Source organism: Pan paniscus, chromosome X, assembly GCF_029289425.2.
Source record: "Pan paniscus chromosome X, NHGRI_mPanPan1-v2.0_pri, whole genome shotgun sequence".
Classification (NCBI taxonomy): Eukaryota; Metazoa; Chordata; class Mammalia; order Primates; family Hominidae; genus Pan; species Pan paniscus.
The window spans coordinates 18,500,001-18,507,667 of record NC_073272.2 but is presented as its reverse complement, the minus strand read 5'-3'; the positions used below and the strand labels follow the sequence as shown (position 1 = coordinate 18,507,667).

Here is a 7,667-nt window from a genome sequence, read left to right as displayed (position 1 = left end):
CGTGATGTAACCCCGTTTCTGTTAAAAATGCAAAATTAGCCGAGCGTTTTGGCATCCGCCTGTAATCCCAGCTACTCCGGAGGCTGAGGCAGGGAGAATCGCTTGAACCCGGGAGGCGGAGGTTGCAGTGAGCCCAGATCGCGCCATTGCACTCCAGCCTGGGCAAAAAGGGCGAAACTCCGTCTCAAAAAAAAAAAAAAAAAGTCACTCTTGGAAGCCTTAATTGCCTTCCTCCCCTCACTGCACCCCCGCAGCTCTTTGCTGCCGAAGTATTGTTCTAGGGAACCTTACTGGTTCCAACAGACGGGTGGACCTCCCACCAGACTGTGAGCTAGCTCCTCAAAGGCAGGCATTCTCTTTCCTTTTCCTTCTCTCCTGAGCGCTCCTGCAGTTCCTGGGGCGTAGTAGGGGATCCACAAGCGTTTGTGACCAGTGAAGTTCTTTACAAGGGTGAGATCTGCACGGGAGGACCCGAGAGAGGGTCTCGGCTTGCCAGGAAGCCGGGGTTCTCCGGGAAGCGTGGAGTTCACCCGCGCACTCGAAGTGCCTTTGCAAAGTGAGCCACGGGAGGGAGGAGCGGTCCCCGGGCTGGGCGAGGCCTGGGGCCCAGTGCGTCCAGAGCGGAGGGTGACGGGAGCTGCCTGTGCTGGAGGAATCACTTTTTAGGCGCTTGTTTTGGACCATTGCACAAACCCGGGTGCAAACCCCAAGCTCACCAGCGTGAGTCAGCTGGGCCAGCAGCAGGGAGGAGAGGGGAAGGTGGGCGAGGAGGGCGCCGCGCACCCCGAGGCCCGTGTGGGCGGTGGAAAGATCCCGGGGGCGGCTTTGGACAGCCCCGGCAGCGACCCCTTCCCCAGCCCGACAGGTGAGCGCCAGGCCAGCCGCGGGGTGGAGCCCGCCGTGCCCACCGGCCACCCTCCCCGGTGCTACCACCACCGCGCAGGTAACTTCCCTTCTGGGCCTGTCCCAGACCCCCAGGGCCTCGGCGCCCGGGCCATCCCTCGTCCCCAGGGCCTCTCCGCCCTGCACCCCCAGCCCCGGTGCACTTGTGGGGCCGGGCTCCTTTGTCCTCTCTCTGATGGCGCCGGCTCCCTGCCAGCGCTGAGTCGAGTCCGGCCGCCAGCCCCGCGCCTCCCACACCCCGCGCTCGCAGACCTCGGCTGCCGGGTGTGGCGCGGGGACTGGGGAACGCTGGCCCGTGCCCAGTGCGGTCGGAGCCTGTTCCGCGCGTCCCCGGGACGCGCTTCTTCCCGCCTCCGCCCGCGCCAGCGCCCGCACCCGGATCCCCACTTCTCCCGGCCCTCGGGAGCCAGGAGAGCCCTGAGATGGCGTTGGCGGAAGTGAAGCCCCGAGCGGGGGTCGGCGAGGCTGGTGATCAGCGCCGGTAACATGGCCTTTCTGTCCTCTCCCCGGTCCCAGTGCACCCCTTAAACAACGACCCCCGCGTTTTCCCCGTACTAGATGGTTAGGGCGCATAGTGCCGAACTACGCTGCTGCTACAGAATAGCTTTTTGGGGGCAACATAGAAAAGAATTGTATGTATGGTTTATATACAACAAAATGTCCGATTTTCAGTGTGCAAATCGACGGGATTTGACAAATTATACACTCCTGTAACCATTATCCCAAAGTGGACATTGACCATTTCCTTCACCCTGCAAAGTTCCCTGGTACCTCCTTTCTGTCAATCCGCCCCAGGCCCCGCACTCAACCCCGGTTCTGATTGTTATCATAGCTTAGCTTTGCCTGTTCTAGAACTTCACAGAACAAGATCATCAGGTAAGTACTCTTTTGTGTCTAACATTACTTTTTAAATGGCCATCACTGAGAAGGTGTCTCTGGGTGCTTCCGGTGCTTTTATTTGCTCTAGGCCTGCCTGGTCTAATGTGGGAGCCACTGGTCACATGTGGTTATTGAATACTGGAAATGTGGCAAAATCCGTACTGAGATGTGCTCTGAGTACAGGCACCTGATTTCTGAAAGCTTAGTACACAAAAAAGATGTCAAATATCTCACTAATACATTCTTACATTGTGCGTTAAAAGTGATAACATTTTTGGCTACATTGGGTTAAATAACATATATTAACATGAACTTCATTTGATTCTTTTTACTTTTTTAATATGGCTACTAGAAACTTAAAATTACGTACCTGGCTGTGTAATATTTTTTATTAGGCAGTGGAGACAGCACAGCTCTACACTGTGCTATCCTATAAACACTTGGTTCTGCTCACTGCATGTAAGAGTAAATGAAAAACTTGTCTTGACACCAGAAACAATCCTCAATGGAGGAAGTGATCTAAAACAGGGCCAGCCTTTCCCTGAACCTTTGAAACTTTGTTAAACTTACTTGTGTGCTTAAAAGAAGTAGAGGGCCGGGCATGGTGGCTCATGCCTGTAATCCCAGCACTTTGGGAGGCCGAGGTGGGCGGATCACGAGGTCAAGAGATCGAGACCATCCTGGACAACATGGTGAAACCCTGTCTCTACTAAAAATACAAAAATTAGCTGGGAATGGTGGCATGCACCTGTAGTCCCAGCTACTTGGGAGGCTGAGGCAGGAGAATTGCTTGAACCCGGGAGGCGGAGGTTGCAGTGAGCCCAGATCGTGTCATTGCACTCCAGCCTGGTGACAGAGCACGACTCCATCTCAAAACAACAACAACAACAACAAAGTAGGAAGAATTAGGTGTCCCCTTGGTATTAAGTTGCATTTTTACAAAAGGTCTCTAAAATATCCAAGGTGCTTTAAAAAGGTATCTTGTGTTTCCGAAAAAACAGAAAATGAGCAATTGCTTATGTAGGGGAGGAAAGAGCTGATATCATAAGGGTCACGGCTGACAGCCTTAAACAAGAGACAGATTAACAAGAGAGAAGCATAATAATTTATTGAATCATAGGTTTATGTGACATGGGAGCCTTCAGAAATGAAAACCCCTTAAAGATGCAAGGGAAATGATCTGATTTTATGCTTGGAGTCCATGAAGCAGGGACAGATGAGCTAATGGAAATAGACTGAGTGGGGAAACCCAGCAAAGCCTGTCCACATTCTTCTTGGCCTCTCTGTTGTAGCGTTTCTTCCTCCCCGGTATGGGGTAGGACCTCTTTGGAATGAGGGTCTTAATTTCTTTATGGCCAGCTGTTGTATAGAAAGGTGGTTGAGAGGAAGGTTAGAGTCATATTTTTTGGCTTTATGGCTGGCTTTGGGGGGAAAAGGGTTCTAGTTTCTATGACTTGCCTTGGGGGAGTATGAGGGGTGAGAGACAGGAGGGCAGGAGAAGGTCACAGAGAAACTTTGCTTCTGAGGCCTTCATTTTTGGGTTTTGTTTTCTGAGCCCCAACACATACAACCTAATCACCTAAATATATTAAGACATAACATGGTGTATCTTTGACCAAATTAAGATAGAAATCTGTTTTTTTTTTTTTTGGAGACAGAGTCTCACTCTGTCACCAGGGTAGAGTGCAATGGCATGATCTTGGCTCATTGCAACCTTCACCTCCTGGGTTCAAGTGATTCTCCTGCCTCAGCCTCCCATGCAGCTCGTGTAGCTGGGACCACAGGCACACGCCACCACGCCCGGCTACTTTTTATATTTTTAGTAGAGACATTGTTTCGCCACGCTGACCAGGATGGTCTTGAACTCCTGACCTCAGGTGATCCGCCCGCCTTGGCCTCCCAAAGTGCTGAGATTACAGGCATGAGCCACCGCACCTGGTCTCTCTTTTTATTTTTGAGACAGGATCTTGCTTTGTCACCCAGGCTGGTGTGCAGTGGCACAATCACTTGGCTAACTGCAGCCTTGACCTCCTGGGCTCAAGCAATCCTCCTGCCTCAGCCTCCCCAGTAGCTGGGACTACAGGTATGTGCCACCACACCTGGCTAATGTTTTATTTTTCTTTTGTAGAGAGGGAGTCTCACTATGTTGACCAGGTTGGTGTCGAACTTCTGACCTCAAGAGATCCTCCCTCCTCAGCCTTCCAAAGTGTTGGGATTACAGATGTGAGCCACAATGCCTGGCATTATTTTTCTTTTTCTGTAACTGTAATTTTATATTGTGGTCTTACTCAGTTGCCCATTTGCCTGCCATGAGTACACAAATAATACTGTTTATGGTCTACTTTCACATACATGGTGAAATTACAAGAGCAGAAGGCCCCTGTACACACTCAAGGGGAAAAAAAATAGTACTCAAAGTAAAGAAAATCAAGTTATTGGGCTTCCTATAAAACAAAAGGGTTTGAATCAGAAAGCAGCAGAAAAGTCAAATAAATTTTCCTTATGACTGTCAACTTAAAAATCACAAGATCTATAAATTTAGAAAGGAGACTTTCTTTTTTAAAACATTTTCTTTTCTTTTCTTTTTTTTTTTTTTTTTTGAGACAGAGTCTCACTCTGTTGCCCAGGCTGGAGTGCAGTGGTGTGATCTCAGCTCACTGCAACCTCCGCCTCCCAGGTTCAAGTGATTCTCCTGCCTCAGCCTCCCGAGTAGCTGGGATTACAGGCGCATACTACCATGCTCGGCTAATTTTTTGTTTGTTTGTTTTTTGTTTTTTTTTGAGACAGAGTTTCGCTCTTGTCACCCAGGCTGGAGTGCAATGGTGCGATCTCAGCTCACTGCAACCTCCTCCACCCAGGTTCAAGCAATTATCCTGCCTGAGCCTCCTGAGTAGCTGAGATTACAAGTGCCCACAACCACGCCCGGCTAATTTTTGTATTTTTAGTAGAGATGGGATTTCACCATGTTCGCCAGGCTGGTCTTAAACTGCTGACCTCAGGTGATCCACCCGCCTTGGCCTCCCAAAGTGCTGGGATTACAGGTGTGAGCCACTATGCCCAGCCTAACTTTTGTATTTTTTAGTAGAGACAGGGTTTCATCATGTTGGCCAGGCTGGTCTCAAACTCCTGACCTCAGGTGTTCCGCCTGCCTCAGCCTTCCAAAGTGCTGGGATTACAGGCATGAGCCATTGCACCTGGCCAAAATTTTTCTTACCTTTCGAGTCGGAGTCTCACTCTGTTGCCCAGGCCGGAGTGCAGTGGCACGATCTGGGCTCACTGCAACCTCTGCCTCCCAGGTTCAAGTGATTCTCGTGCTTCAGCCCCGCAAGTAGCTGGGATTACAGGTGCCTGCCACCACACCTGGCTAATTTTTTATTTTTAGTAGAGACAGGGTTTCACCACGTTGGCCAGGCTGGTCTCGAACTCCTGACCTTAAGTGATCTGCCTGCATTGGCTGCCCAAAGTGCTGGGATTATAGGCGTGAGCCACTGTGCCTGGTGACTTTATTTCTTTTCTTTTCTTTCTTTCTTTTTTTTTTTTGAGGCAGAGTCTTGCTCTGTCACCCAGGCTGGAGTGCAGTGGCACGATCTCGGCTCACTGCAACTTCCGCCTCCTGGGTTCAAGCCATTCTCCTGCCTCAGCCTCCCTAGTAGCCGGGATTACAGGTGTGCACCACCACACCCAGCTAATTTTTGTATTTTTAGTAGAGACAGGGTTTCACCGTGTTGGTGAGGCTGGTCTCTAACTCCTGACCTCGTGATCCACCTGCCTCGGCCTCCCAAAGTGCTGGGATTACAGGGGTGAGCCACCACGCCTGGTTTACTTTATTTCTTTGCAGGCTGTAACAGCCTGCAAAGGGGCCATCCCACAGGCTGGGAAGCACACGTTTTAAAGAGACAGGGTCTTGCTATGTTGCCCAGGCTGTTCTCAAATTTCTGGCCTCAAGTGACCCTCCTACCTTGGCCTCCCAAAACCAGAGGCAGGCACTCTGAAGGAGGGTTCAGTTTTATGCTGAACGGGTTGGCTAAATATACATATTCAACAGGTTACAGGAGGAGCTATGAATATTCATGAAGGTGGTCCTGACTCATGTGTATTGAATAAACATGCAAATAGCATATGACCCCTGTTCACTTTAGGGGTGGAGACTTAACATTTAAATGAATTTCAGTTAAGCCCTATGCATCAAAAGATCTTTCCAGGACATGAAGGCACGCAAGTCCACAGCCTCTGTAAACCGGCCAGAGCCAGTCCATGGTTGGTGGTCTTATCAGGAGAAAGTTACTGAAATCAGTCTCTTGTCCAATAAAACTTGTAGTTTTGACTGATGTAACAGGATTCAGTCAGTCAGCATCTGTAAGCTAGATGAGTTGTAATTATTTTAATATTGCTTATTTAAAAACAGTTTTTATTTTTTATTTTTTTGAGACAGAGTCTCGCACTGTTGCCCAGGCTGGAGTGCAGTGAGCCACTGCACCTGGCAAGACTTTTTTTTTTAGAGTAATTTTAGGCTCACAGCAAAACTAAGTGGAAAGTACAGAGTTCCCATACACCCTCTCCCCCACCGCTATGCCCAGCCTCCCTGACTATTAACATCCTGCACCTGCAGAGTGGTACATTTGTTATAATCAGTGAACCTACATTGACGCATCATTTTTGCCTAAAGATCATAGGTTTTTGTTTTGTTTTTTTGAGACGGAGTTTCGCTCTCATTGCCCAGGCTGGAGTGCAATGGCCTGATCTCGGCTCACTGCAACCTCTGCCTCCCAGGTTCAAGAGATTCTCTCTTCCTCAGCCTTCAGAGTAGCTGAGATTACAGGCATGCGCCACCACACCTGGCTAATTTTGTATTTTTAGTAGAGACGGGGTTTCTCCATGTTGGTCAGGCTGGTCTTGACCTCCCGACCTCAGGTGATCTGCCCGCCTCGGCCTCCCAAAGTGCTGGGATTGCAGGTGTGAGCCACCGTGCCTGGCGGAAAGTCTGTAGTTTATTTACATCAGGGTTCGCTCTTCCTGTTGTCCATTCTGTGGGTTTGGATAAATGTGTAATGACATGTATCCATCATTACAGTATTATACAGAATAGTTTCATTGCCCTAAAATTCCTTTGTATTGTGACTATTCATCCCTCTCTCCCTCCTACCCGCTGACAACCACTGATCTTTTTACTATCTCTCTAGTTTTGCTTTTTCTAAAATGTCATATAGTTGAAGTCATACAGTATGTATGTTTTTCAGATTGGCTTCTTTCACTTGGTAATATGCACTTGAGATTCCTCCATGTTTTTTCATGGCTTGGTAGCCCATTTTTTTTTAACACCAAATTATATTCCTAGAGATTGTTGTATATTTTCCACTTTACAGATGAAGGAATAGGCACAGAAAGGATAAATAACTTGCCCAAGGCCGGGCGTGGTGGCTCACGCCTGTGATCCCAGCACTTGGGGAGGCCGAGGTGGGTGGTCACTTGAGACCAGGAGTTCGAGACCAGCCTGGCCAACATGGTGAAATCCCATCTCTACTAAAAATACAAAAATTAGCCCAGCATGGTGGTGCATGCCCGTAATCCCAGCTACTTGGGAGGCTGAGGCATGAGAATCATTTGGACCGGGGAGGTGGAGGTTGCAATGAGCCAAGATTGTGTCACTATACTCCAGCCTGGGCAACAGAGTGAGACCCTGTCTAAAAAAAAAGAAAAAAGAAAAAAAAAAAAAGAACTTGCCCAGGTACAGTTTGTACAGATCAGTCTGACACTGGAGTCTGAGCTCTTAAACATTTTAGCATGCCTGTGAATCCTAGAGAAATTTGGTTTATCATGATGAAGTTTGTTGCATGATAGAGTTGAGGTCTTTGGAAACCCAGGGCAACAGACCTAGGCACTTTGCT

General features: G+C 49.0%; 1 protein-coding gene across 6 annotated transcripts in view; it reads left to right on the top strand.

Moving 5' to 3' along the window:
• The window catches only part of CTPS2 (CTP synthase 2), a 123,014-nt gene continuing 115,347 nt past the window's right edge, over positions 1–7,667 (top strand). The window contains exons 1-2 of one of the 6 annotated variants that reach the window (XM_063601605.1): positions 623–943; positions 1,756–1,779. The gene's annotated coding sequence lies outside the window, so the exon portion shown is untranslated. Of the gene's footprint in view, positions 944–1,088; positions 1,385–1,755; positions 1,780–7,667 lie in introns of those variants that run through there. The other 5 variants (XM_034950606.3, XM_034950605.4, XM_034950608.2 and 2 more) reach the window with 5 other exon arrangements.